Genomic DNA, 12,513 nt, shown 5'->3' on the forward strand with positions numbered 1-12,513 from the left:
GGCTTGTGACTAATTAAAGAGAAATTTGACTCATTATCTTTGTCATCTATTTATATAGTAGAAAACTATACACACAGCTAAAAGTAGGGGGAAGGGATAAAAGAAGTTAGCCAATCATCTTCTTAAGGACTTATTTCAAAATTCTGGTTCTCCATACTGATTTCTTACTCATATATACATGAAGCAAAATACATGCAACAAAAAATCAACAGGATTTCTGAATGAACTTAAAAGGTACTACTATGAAATAAAGACCAAATCAAAAGGCAACTTACATCACATTTATAGTAAAATAATGTGACTATTTTATTAAGGTTTGCACACTTTACATTGCAAACACATCCAGAGTAAAAGACTAAACCCTCCAAATTATCACTTTTTAATTAAAGATTTCAACAAAGTATTTTATACAAGAACATGTTGTCTAACTCCTATTCCAGACAAGTGAATTTAAATTTCCATTTAAGTAAGGAATAATAACTTTCCTTATTAACTGATTAATTATAAACTTCAGGCAGCTTACTTATTGAGGAAGTCTGAATTAATGAATTTTTGGGGGAAAAAAACCCAAACAAACCAACCACACAAAAAATACCCAACCTCAACAAACAAATAAAAACCAGAATAAGCCAGTATTCCAATTACAATTATTAATTTATTTCATTGCCTGAAAGAATGCACCAGTAATTGGTCTACTTCTACTAATGCTAAGCCATATTACAGAAAAAAAATGCTTAACATACAACACTCTGGAAAAAAATCTCATTAAGGATTAGTCTATTTCATGACAGACGTGAAAATTCAAAGCATTAAACTGATCACTTAAAAGCTTTGACTACACAGAAGTCAGGTTAAAAATCAGGGTTTGAGCCATATAGTACAGTTTATTTAAGATGACAATATTGTTCTCTTTCACAGAACTCCACAGCTCTCTGGGCCAAACATATCACTTGGGTCAGAACCAGCTGTATGCAGAGGAGGGAGAAAACAGTTGCGCAACCATATCACGAGATCTGGAGCAAGCACTTATTTACATTAGCAGGAACCTCTGTAGGTGAACAGCTTTTATCCTTTACTCAAAGTAATCTTCAGAGCTTCAAAGGCTCCTCAACGCCATTCTCACTGAAGTTCAGAGTATCTCCATGCGTGGAGATCCCACAGCCTCTTCAGACTACTTATCCAACATCTGACCATCTCAATAATAATTTTTCCTAATGTCTAATTGAAACATCCCTTGCTTCAACTTTTTCTGTTGTCTCTAGCCCCATCACCCAGCTCCTCCAAGAAGAGTTTGGTTCTGTCTTTTCTGCACCCTCCTATTAACTGAAAACAAGATCCGCTGCCCTGGTCTCCTTTGAACAGAGGACACCCAGCTCTTCCAGCTTTTCTTTTTACATTATGTGCTTCTCTACCCTAATTATCCTGGCAGTCTTCCTCTAGGCCCGCTTCAGAACGTCAGCTCCTCTCCTACCCCAAGAAGCACAAAACTAGACACTGTTTTTGATGCTGTCACACAAATGTCAAGCTGACAGAAATACTCACTTCTCTCAGCTGCTGGCTTCATTCTTGCTCAAAGGTACCTTGCTGACTCACATCCAGCCCAGTGTCCACCAGCAAAGCGACGTCACTTGCTGCGATGCTGCTCTCTAGCCATCAGTTCCCAGCCTGTACTACTGTGTAGTTAGTTATTCTGTTCCTCTGTTTATTTTCAGCTGAACACCAACCACAAGGTTCTTGTCAGCCCATTTCTCCAGACTGTCAAGGTCTCTCAGAGGAGCAGCCCTGCCCTCCAGCCCACACAACCTTGGTGTCATCAACAAGCTTGCTGATGGTGCACTCCATCACCTCATCCAGGCAGTTAATTAATATTATGAATGCAGAGCTGCACTACTTAATTTTACTGAATACTAATTATCATGTCCCGAAAAGGATAAAGACTTCCATGCAGTTTAATTTTAACTAATTAACAGGCTGGTAAATGGGATGTTAGAAAAAACTTGTACTTCAACACACAAGTCACCAAATAAAACCTCTTCAGTATTTTTTAATGGGCAGTTTGCACTTGGTGACTCACTGAAATAGCTCCAATGAAAGATTTCTCTCCAACACATCCTTCTAAATATGGAGAACTAAATACACAAAGTATCTGTGTCAGTGACTCTCAAGAAGTCTGGGAAAAGGGCCTAAATTAACAGCCATTGTATATTTATACTGCAATAAGCTACAGAGCTATTAGTAATGTCTCAGTACTGCAGGCTGTGTACTTCCATATGAAACTTTCAGAGAATGCAAGTAACAGGAATTCTTTCAGAAAGAACAAATGCTTTGTCTTAGAATATTTAACTCACAATGCTTCATAGACCTAGATTATTTGCTAGTACAATTTTACAGTAGATCAATTTCTACATAATAAATGTGGCAGATCATTGCTGAAGAATTCTGTTTCACTATCATGAAGTCTGCTATATAGCTGGGTCTCAAGATTTGAGCTTTAAAATATCAAAATCCACAACCTATGGATATATAGAAAATTCCACCAGTCTATGAAGTTCTTAGAATTTTAAAACATATAACCTGCATTATTAGTACAGCTGGAACTTTGATCATCATAGTTTAGTAGGTACATTTCTGCAGTTTCTTCACAACGTTGATAAAATTCACCACTTTTCATTCAAGAAATTAACAAGAAATTTTCTGGGCTCTACTCTGCCAGAACATTTCTACATGTCTGTCTGTAGTCTTCCAACACAGTAGAGCCAACCGGAGATGAACACATTCGCTTGTCCCTCAGCTGATTAGAGATCTAGAACACAACAGAGCCACCTGGACTAAAAAATAAAAAATGCGAAAAAAATTACAATTTTGCAAGTAATTTACAGAGGCAAGAAATAGTATTTTTTTTCCTTAATCAGAAAAAAAATACTTAGGGGGAAAATTCTATTGCAACAGCATTTACAGGTTGCTACTGTGAAAAATTAGTCCTGATGTGTGCATCCAGCCTTGCACATCTTACACACATAGTAACTAAGAGAAATACAAAGAAACACACAAAACTGCATATCACAACAGTACAGTAACAGTCAAACCCTTAGCAGAGAGAAGAGTTCATTAATAAACTACAACTGTCCTACAATTCCTATTCAGTCCAAAATAAATTTTAATAGTACCAGTATTTGATGTATTTTATTTGTGAAAACATTGACAAATACGTATCATGACATCTTCTCAAAGTTTCAGCTCTTTCTCCAAAGGCTGGCTTATAACAGGAAATATTTCAATTATTATCATCAGTGCTTCATCTGAGCATCCTAAAAAAATATACTATTTTTTTTTAATACAGTCAGTTTTGAGTTTCTACATAACGTTTTTGTACCATTTTGTACCACAACATTTGTACCAAATATACCATTTATAACTCTGTCATCAAAAATTCCTTTTAGAAATCCATTTGAAATAAAAGGGCAGGGGGACATTGTTTATCCCAATTAACATCTATGGAACTTCCCTGAAGCAAAAATCTTAAGTAGACTCAAACCAATAAATATATCAAATAGAATTTTCTCCTCAAAGTTATTTCAATTATAGTAATTTACAACCAGGGTCAAAACCAGGACACAATGCTCCTACCATCTCTTAAAGTACCTGCGATAAGAACAAGCAGGGCTTGTTTAAAAAGCAGAACTATAAACTAGAAAAATCTAATTATTTTCTATGCTAAAGTCCAAGAAAAGTGATCATCAGGTGAAGTACTTGTGGCAGAGAATCAGTTTCCAACTTATGTCCATTTAATCACAATTGATCAGAGACTATATAAAACAATCAAGAAATATGCCATTAAAACACATATAATTAGCATTAGCACTTAATTATACATTAAGTGTATTTTCCCCAAAAAAGCTTTGAAACCTCCAGAACTACATCTTTCCTCAAGGAAGGTGGGGATGGGAGGGGTGAAGTGAGAGATTACTAACATCCCTATAGGACATTTTACAAAAGTAATTATTTTAATTAAGACAATTACCACGAACTTAAACTGTGTAAGAATTTTCACACTTAGACACAATCATTTTTACCACTTTTCCACTAGATTATATCACAGGTTATCCCTAGTTGACATCACGTTGACCCAAGCCCCAGGTTCTTTTCTGACAGGCAGCTTTTCAGCCACTCATCCCACACCTGTAGTGCCCCATAGGGCTGTTGTGCCCCAAGGGCAGGATCCAGCACTCAGCCTTGTTGAACCTCATACCACTGGCCTCTGCCATCGATCCAGCTTGTCCAGATCCTGCTGCAGAACCTTCCTACCCTCCAGCAGATCAACACTTTCACACAGCTTGGTGCTGTCTGCAAACTGACTGCGGGTGCACTGGATCCCCTCTTCCAGATCACCAGTGAAGACATTCAGTAGGACAGACCACAAGAGTGAGCCTTGGGGAACACTAGCGACCAGCCACCAGCTGTAGGTAACTATTCACCATCACTCTGTGAGCCTGGACATCCAGACACCTTTTTTTTTGCCCAGAGAAGCGTATGCCAGTGGAAACAGTTTCTCCAGGAGAATGCTGTGAGAAATGGTGCCAAAGGCTTTACTGGCATCTAGGTAGACAACTTCTGCAGCCTTTTACTCATCCACTAAGCAGGTTACTCTGTCCTCGAAGATAAGCTTGGTCTGGCAGGACCTGGCTTTCAAAAACCCATGCTGGCTGGGCCTGATCCCCTGGCTGTCCTATATGTGCCATGGGATGGCTCTCAAGATGATCTGCTCCGTGACATTCCCTGGCCCTGAGGTCAGACTGACAGGTCTGTAGTTCTCCAGATCCTACTTCAAACCCTTCTTGTACATGAGTGTCACATTTGCTAACCTCCAGTCACCTGGGACCTCCACCATTAACCAGGATTGCTGGCAAATGATGGAAAGTGGTTCAGTGAGCACTTCTGCCAGTGCCATCAGTACCCTTGGGTGGATCCCACCCAGCCTCAGAGACCTGAGAGTGTGCCAGTGGCATAGATTTCTGACCCCTTCCCTTTGGATTACAGGGCCTTCATTCTGCTCCTTTTATCTTTATTCCAGCTCAGGGTGCTGGGTACCCAGAAAATAGCTGCTCATGCTATTAAAAACTGAGGAAAAGAAGGCATTAAGTACCTCAGCATCTTTCCTTATCTTTTGCCACTTTGTTTGCCCTCTCATCCAATAAAGGATGAGGATTCTCTTAGGCTTTCCTTCTGTTACTGGTATATTAATAGAAACACTTTTTATCAACTTTTACAGTGGTAGCCAGATTAAGTTCTAATTGGCCATTCTAATTTTCTCCCTGGATAACCTCACGATGTTCTTGTAGTCCTCCTGAGCTGCTGGGCCCATTCTTCCAGAGGTTATAGACTCTCCTATTTCTCCTAATCTCAAACCAGAACACTCTGTTCAGTCAGGCTGGTCTTCTTCCCCAAGTTTTTCTTTATGCAAATGGGGATAGCCCGCTTCTGCTCTTCTAGGATTTCTTTCTTCAAAAATATCTATCCTCCCTGGACTTCTCTCCCTTTTAGGAATACCTCCCAGAAGTTTTTCAACCAATCTCCTCAATATGCTGGTCTGCCTTCCAGAAGTCCAAGGTAACAGTTCTGCTGACTCCCTCTTTACTTCTCCAAGAACTGAAAAGTCAGTAATTTCCCAATCACTGTGCCCAAGAGAGCCTCCAATCATCACATCAACCACAAGTGCTTCTCTGTTTGCAAACAGTAAGTCCAACAGGGCACCTTCCCTAGCTGGCTTACTTGCCAACTGTGTCAGGAAGTTCTCTTCCAGACACTCAGGGACTTGTTTCCTCTGGACTGTTTCCTCTCCACTGCATTGTATTTCCAGGAGACATCTGGCGAGTTGAAGTTCCGCAGGAGAACAAGGGCTAGTGACAGTAAAACTTCTCGCAGCTGCTCAGAGAATATTTTGTCTGCCTCTGCAAGCTGGCTAGATGTAAGAGACTCCCAATCAGGATATCTGCAGTGTTGGCCTTACCCCTGATTCTCACCCATAAACAACCCTATTGGCACCATAATTAAGCTCTAGACAATCCCAGCACTCCCTAAAACACAGGGCTATTCCATTGCTTCTCCTTCCTTGCCTGTCCCTTCTGAAGAGTTTACAGCCATCCACTGCAATCCTCCAGTTGTGAGTCATCACACAATGACCAGTTTCTGTAATGACAATTATACCATAATTTTCCTGCTGCACAATGGCTTTCAGCTCCTCCTGTTTGTTGCCTGTGCTATGTGCACTGGAGCAGAAGCACTTCAGTCAGGCTATTTATACCTCCACCTTTTTGGGGGAAGAAGTCCTAATTCTTGTATGACCAATCTCAGATGCTTCTGTGGCTTCTAACACATGGGTAACCACTGGTCTTTGCTGCCACATGGATCTTTATCCACTGTCTTCACTGAAATGGAAGATCAAAGGACATCACTAGCACACTGTCCCTCAAATATGGGTGTGCTGCCCCCAGGCTTATCTCTAGTGAGTCTGGTTTTATCAGTTTCCCCCTTCAAGTCTAGTTTAAGCTTTTCTAATGAGCCCTTCTAACTCCTGTGCAAAGATATTTTTCTCCCTTTGAGATAGGTGTACACTGTCTGTCGCCAGAAGGCCTGGCGACATCATCATCGTTCCCTGCAACTGGAAGGATAGAGAAGCACACTACTTGTGCTCCTGATTCCTTAACCAAGGCCCTGAAGTTTCTCTTCACTGCCCTCACACTTCTTGTTACAACATCACAGCATTGTAACTACCTGAAAGAAAAAAAAAATCAATAATGGAATAATGACTCACTAGTCAGAGTGAGTGCCATATCAGGATAGGAAACTTTCTCCCCACATCTTTAACCCAGGCCTCAGGGAAGCAAGAGACTTCCCCAAGAAGTGCGTCCTTCTCTTTGAGCCTTCTGCTCCCTTCAGAAGGGAGTCTCCTGTGACAATGAGCCATCCTTTTTGCTTTGTGGGAGCAGATTTGACGCAGGGTACAGGTCAACTTAACCTTGGCAGCACCAAGCTGGATGAACAATCATTCTTGTTACTGCCTGGCATCATGGCCAGAGGCTCCTAAGTATTATGTAAGGGCATTTGGGAAGGTAAGGCAGTCACAGAAGAGCCACACCTCTACGACATTGGGCAGGAACTTGTCACCATTGCACCTTATCCCTTAAAGTCACTGCACTCAGGTGGGCAGAGAGAGCATAGGGAGTCTTCCATATCATGTCTACTGCAAGTTCTTCAGGTGTGTCAAAATGCTAATCACAAGCCACTGGTAAACTCCTTTAAGTAGGGAAAATCCCAAGAAATTTAATTAATTTTTTCCAACATAGAAACCTGCACATAAAAACTATTTTTATACAGAATTAGTAATATAGCGCCTCAGTTGTGACTATGTAATATATAAACTACACTAAGTTACTGTCAAAGAATAATGTTACTATACTGAAGGTTGTGTACAAACATTGATTTTTAGGTGTGAGTTTATGCACAAATATATACTTTGCTTTTAGAAGATTAATTTTGTCCCCTTATCTTCCTTGTCAGCACAGAATTAAATAGGAAAAGTTACAAGAGTAACTTTCTTTGCAACACTGTAACACAGCTGCCCATAAACCCCCACCCATCCGATATTTTAGCTGCAATTATCCTTCAACAGGAAGAGTTCAGAATTTACTCTCTCAGCCTTTCTTCACAGGAGAGTGTGCTAGCAAACAGCAGCTCAGAATTTACCTAGTTTAAAATACAAATCTAAGGAAACCATCAAATTAAAATCTCTCTTGAGATTCAACAAAACTCCTTAAAGAAAATTCAAGAATATTAGTAGTACTGCAAATAAGCTTTAGGTCAAAAGAACTGTTTGCCCTATCTAAAATAGTTAAAAACTCTTGTTCCTTGTCCTGTAAAAACAGACCCCAGTAAAAACTCTTTCCTATGAGCTCCCTTTATACACCTAAAGGTTGCAACAGCATCCTCTCGGAGCCTTTTCTTCTCCAAGGTGAGCAACCCCAACCCTCTCAGCCTTTCTTCACAGGAGAGCGTGCTGGCAAACAGCAGGCCTGTACAAGGCCTCACAAACTAAATCCTAGTCCGACATAGCTTGGGAAAGCTCACAGCTCTTCATGAAAACAAAAGCCTGCAACAGCAAAAACCAACTTGTTTCCCTGCGAAAGAATTCTACAGATTAAGACTGTTTTCCTGCACCTGTTTCAACAATCCCAACTGTCTCAGCTTTAAGAATGAAAACAGTATCTCACAAACAACCCTTTCTTACACACGAACACCTTGTCCAAGACTGACCAATTACTATGCGATAACAGCTTGTTACCATAGACACAGGAGGGTTTATAAAACCCTGTATATATAAAATAAAGTTCTAGCTTTTTCGCTCCTTAAAAGATTGTGTCTTGTCTCTCTGAAATGAGGTCAACAGCAACAGGAGAGCTGCTCCATGTTTGTATCCCTCCCCCAGACCCGATCGAACAGGTTCATGTCTTTGCTGTTTGAGGGGCCCCAGGTCCCTCCCCCAGACCTGCTCCAACAGGTTCATGTCTTTGCTGTTTGAGGGGCCCCAGAGCTGGATGCAGCACCCCAGTGGGGTCTCTCTCACCAGGGCAGAGCAGAGGGGCAGAATCCCCTCCCTCATCCTGCTTTTGATGCAGCTCAGGATACAATTGGCTTTCTGGGCTGCAAGTGCAGACTGCCAGCTTACGTTCAGTTTTTCATCCAAAAGCACTCTCGAGTTCTCCTCGGCAGGGAGGTCTCTCAACCCCTTCACGCCCCAGCCTGTATCAATACCAGGAGCTGCCCTGACCCAGGTGGAGACCTCGCACTTGGCCTTCCACGGTCACAAACAAAGACTAATGTGTCTGTTTCCAATAATTCTGGAAGACATTTAGCAGTTATGAAGGAAACAGCAGTTGTTAAACATTAGGTAGACATCTCTGGCTTGAACTTTCAATGTAAAGTGTAATATAATCTCGCATGAAATAATATTTCCCCCTAAAATTTATACACAAGTGTGATTTCTATAATGCTCCATGGAAAACTACTTGGTATTGTATTTTGGGATGAGGAAGCAAAAGCAGTAAAAGTCTTGCCTGATGATAATAACGTTGAAAACAGAATTTTCCATGTAATTTTGAACATTTCAGAATTTCCACAGGGCTGCTCTTCAAGTAAAACAGATCTGTCTTTGCTATGTGTCATTACCAATTATGCAAACACAGTAATATGATTAGAAACGTAACTGGTTCAGCACACGTATCAGTAACCTCCAGCTTCTCAATTTTCCTTCTTACTGGCATGAGTCACCTTAGCAAAGCTGACAAAACTTCAACAGTGACAACTGCCGACAGCAACCTCTAGTTATCAGATTCCAAGGAGAAGTTAATGAACTACTCAGGTAACGGTAACTACATGACATCTGAACAGCAAAAATAAATCCATCAAACAAAACCCCTCAAAAACAAATGAACAACCCCCCCCAACACAAAAAAAAAAACTAACAAAAAATCCTTCCAACACACAAAACAAAAAGGATCTTAAAAAAAAACCCAAACTAACAAAAATAAAAATAAACAATCACAAAACTTGCTAGCCAAACTAGTTAATGATTAATAAACAAAGCCCTACTACTGAAACAAAAAGAAACAGTGATAAGCAATCACAGCAGAGATGTCACAGACCAGGAGTGATAAACTGTTCAGGACAGAATAAAACAACCATAGCATTAACAAGGTTTTATACAGTGAAAAAAACCATAATGACATTTTCTAAAACCATTTTTATAGTTGTTCCATTGAATAAAAACTGGCAGCTTTAGAAGGCATTCCTTTTCATATTTACATGTTTAGTTTTCTTTAATTTTCTGAAGTGTGTAGGCCAGACAGGAACACATAAGAGATACATGTAAACTCACATGCAATATGTAACTATGTCCAGGAAACTCCATGTTTTGTGCAATAAACCCCATCACGTACTTACATACACACCTAGTCCTATCTAGATGTGTATGGCACAAGTGAAAAGAAATGAGACTGCATAAAACTTACTTACCTAACTTTTGGGTTTTGGCTTTTGACATTATTGTTATAGTACCACTGTTGTAATCCTTCTTTTAAAATTAATCTTCATTCATGATACTCTGCTGATGCATATATACATGAGTACAGAGCACCACCAACATTGTTTAGCTTTTTAGTAGACTTGTAGCAATACTGTAATTCAGGAATAATAGACTGTATTATTAAAATATATTATTCTTTTGATTAACGACTGAAGTAAAATTTGTTGAAGAAGGAACTGACAGAGTATAAGATCACAGAAAAGCCCAGAATTAAAGTTTTCAGAAGCCTCTTCTGTGATTTGTAAATACAGCCATTTACTCTTTCCACATCAACAAAAAAGGAAAAAAAAAAAACAAGTTGCTGTAAATTCTACCTATTTGCTTCTATGTAGAAACAAGTCACATGTTCTAAGCAGTTGAAAAAAGCTGTTGCTTTCTTTATGACTAAAGCTTGTTTTCACCCCCAAGGAAGAAGAGGAATTTTCCTCTGTACGCAAAAGAGATTAAAGAGAAATTAATCCACCACACTTCACATCGAAAATCAAAAAGATGAAAGTAAGGATAAAACAGCCATACATGTAAGGAAGACACAGTCTCTTCTCATTGCTAACCTCTACAGCCAAAATCCTCTCAAAAGCCGTCTCTCTCTTTAGTGAATGTACTTAAATTACAGCACTTTATTGATGTTATGTCTACAACTAAAGCTCCATTTCTGGAACCGGTAAGCACAGAAATGCACTCAAAGAAGGTGCAATCAAGGACGGTTAGTCATAATGGAGGGATCCATGCAAGCAATTTAAGCTGTAGTATTAGTTCTTTACTCTGCTGAGAATGTTTTCATGACTCTGTATATCCTCTGCATACTATATGAACTGTAAAGAAGAGGTAGACGGACTAGTCATGAATTATCAAGATGAATTTTTAAAAGTTGCCCAATTTCCAGTATGTGCTTAGACATCAGAGAGGGACACTGCTACTTACATAAAACTGCTACGGTATCAAGACTAATTTTTTTCCACTGGGTTAAAAAAGAAAAAATACCCGAAAACCAAAGAACAAAACAAAACAAAACAAAACAAACCCACAAACAAAAAAACCCCACACCCCCGAGATCGCGAGCGTTTAAATTCATTCAAGGGCTGCTCTGACGGCGTTATCGAGCCAGGAAGCCAGGTCACTCTATCACAGCTCGCCCCGCAGCACACGCTCCCACTCTGACCACTCACACTTTTTCCCTTTTGCTTTCCAGCAAGATTTCCCGGCTACGAACAAGGCGGGCATGAGCCCAGCTGCTAGACCTGGCTGAAGCCAGGCCATCCGGCATCTCCAAACTTTACAACGGTCCCGGCCGCCCCGGGAGCTGCCACCGATCGCCCACACCCGGCCACTTCCCGGGCGAGCCCCCCGCCCTTCGCGAGCCTGGGCCGGAGGCGGCCTCTTTCCCCCCTTATTCCCCGGCCCGGCGGCCCGCGGCTCCCGCCATCCCCTTTCCCCACAGCCCCCTGCACACTAACCTCGGTAAACTGCCGCTCGTTCACCTCCGCACTCCGGCTGCTCTCTCCTCCCCTCGGCTGCCGACCGTACCGAGGCGCCCCCGGAGCCGCCTCCCGGCCCGGCCCCCCGCGCGATGTGCGGCGCTGCCGACGCCCCGAGTGCGGAGCCTCCAGGCTTCACCCGCGAGCGGGCTCCACTCGCCGTGCCTTCCCGCAGCCCCCGCCCGAACCTCGCCCAGCGCCGCGGGCACTCACCGGCTCCTCACAGGGGCTCTCCCCGGCCCTTCCCGGCGCCTCCGAGCCCGGCACTCAGAGCTTCCATGTGCCCAGCGGCCGCTCCTCTCCCGCTCCACTCCGGGTACGGCGCCCTCTGGAGTGCCCGCTCCAGTGGAGCCTCACGGGCAGCCGGGGCTGTCACTCAGCTCGCCGGGGCCCCCGGCGCGGGCACGGCGCTGCGGCTGCCGCCCGCTCGCTACCCCTTTGTTCGGAGGCGGCACCGATAGCTGCTGCCGGCGGCGCTCCGCGGGCTCGGGCCGCCGCTCCGCCTCGGCGCCTCCCCGCCCGCCAGCCGCGCCTCCCGCTCCCGGCCCGGCCCGCAGCCCCGGCTTGCTCCCTCCTTCTCCGCCTGCGGTCAACAACCGGCGGCGGCAACACAAGTTCAGGCCGCCGACCCGGAAACTCATCGGCAGCCGAGGCCCGCGGGACTCCGACGGGAAGCGGATCCACCGCGCCGTGGGAGGGAGCGGGGCGGGAACGGGGCGGAGCAGGCCGGGACGCGGGGCCTGGGCGGCGGGCGAGGCGGGAGGATGCGGCGGGCAGGCGGCGGCAGGCGGCACCGAGGAAGGCAAGGCAGGCAGGGAGGGAGCGGGGCCGGGGCGACCTCCCTCACCCCGGTCCTGGGGCGGTCCTGAGCGCGGGGGAGCCGCTCCCGCCCCGCGGGGA

The 12,513-nt window shown here is 43.3% G+C and overlaps 1 protein-coding gene across 4 annotated transcripts in view; it reads right to left on the bottom strand.

The window, feature by feature from the left end:
• ANKIB1 (ankyrin repeat and IBR domain containing 1) overlaps positions 1–11,959 on the bottom strand; it is an 85,228-nt gene extending 73,269 nt beyond the window's left edge. For 3 of the 4 annotated variants that reach the window (XM_041408946.1, XM_041408947.1, XM_041408938.1), the window contains exon 1: positions 11,827–11,959. The gene's annotated coding sequence lies outside the window, so the exon portion shown is untranslated. The other variant, XM_041408939.1, reaches the window with a different exon arrangement.
• Between the last annotated feature and the right edge of the window lie 554 nt (positions 11,960–12,513).

The sequence above is a fragment of the Onychostruthus taczanowskii genome, unplaced genomic scaffold (assembly GCF_017590055.1).
Source record: "Onychostruthus taczanowskii isolate IOZ18803 unplaced genomic scaffold, ASM1759005v1 scaffold3, whole genome shotgun sequence".
Classification (NCBI taxonomy): Eukaryota; Metazoa; Chordata; class Aves; order Passeriformes; family Passeridae; genus Onychostruthus; species Onychostruthus taczanowskii.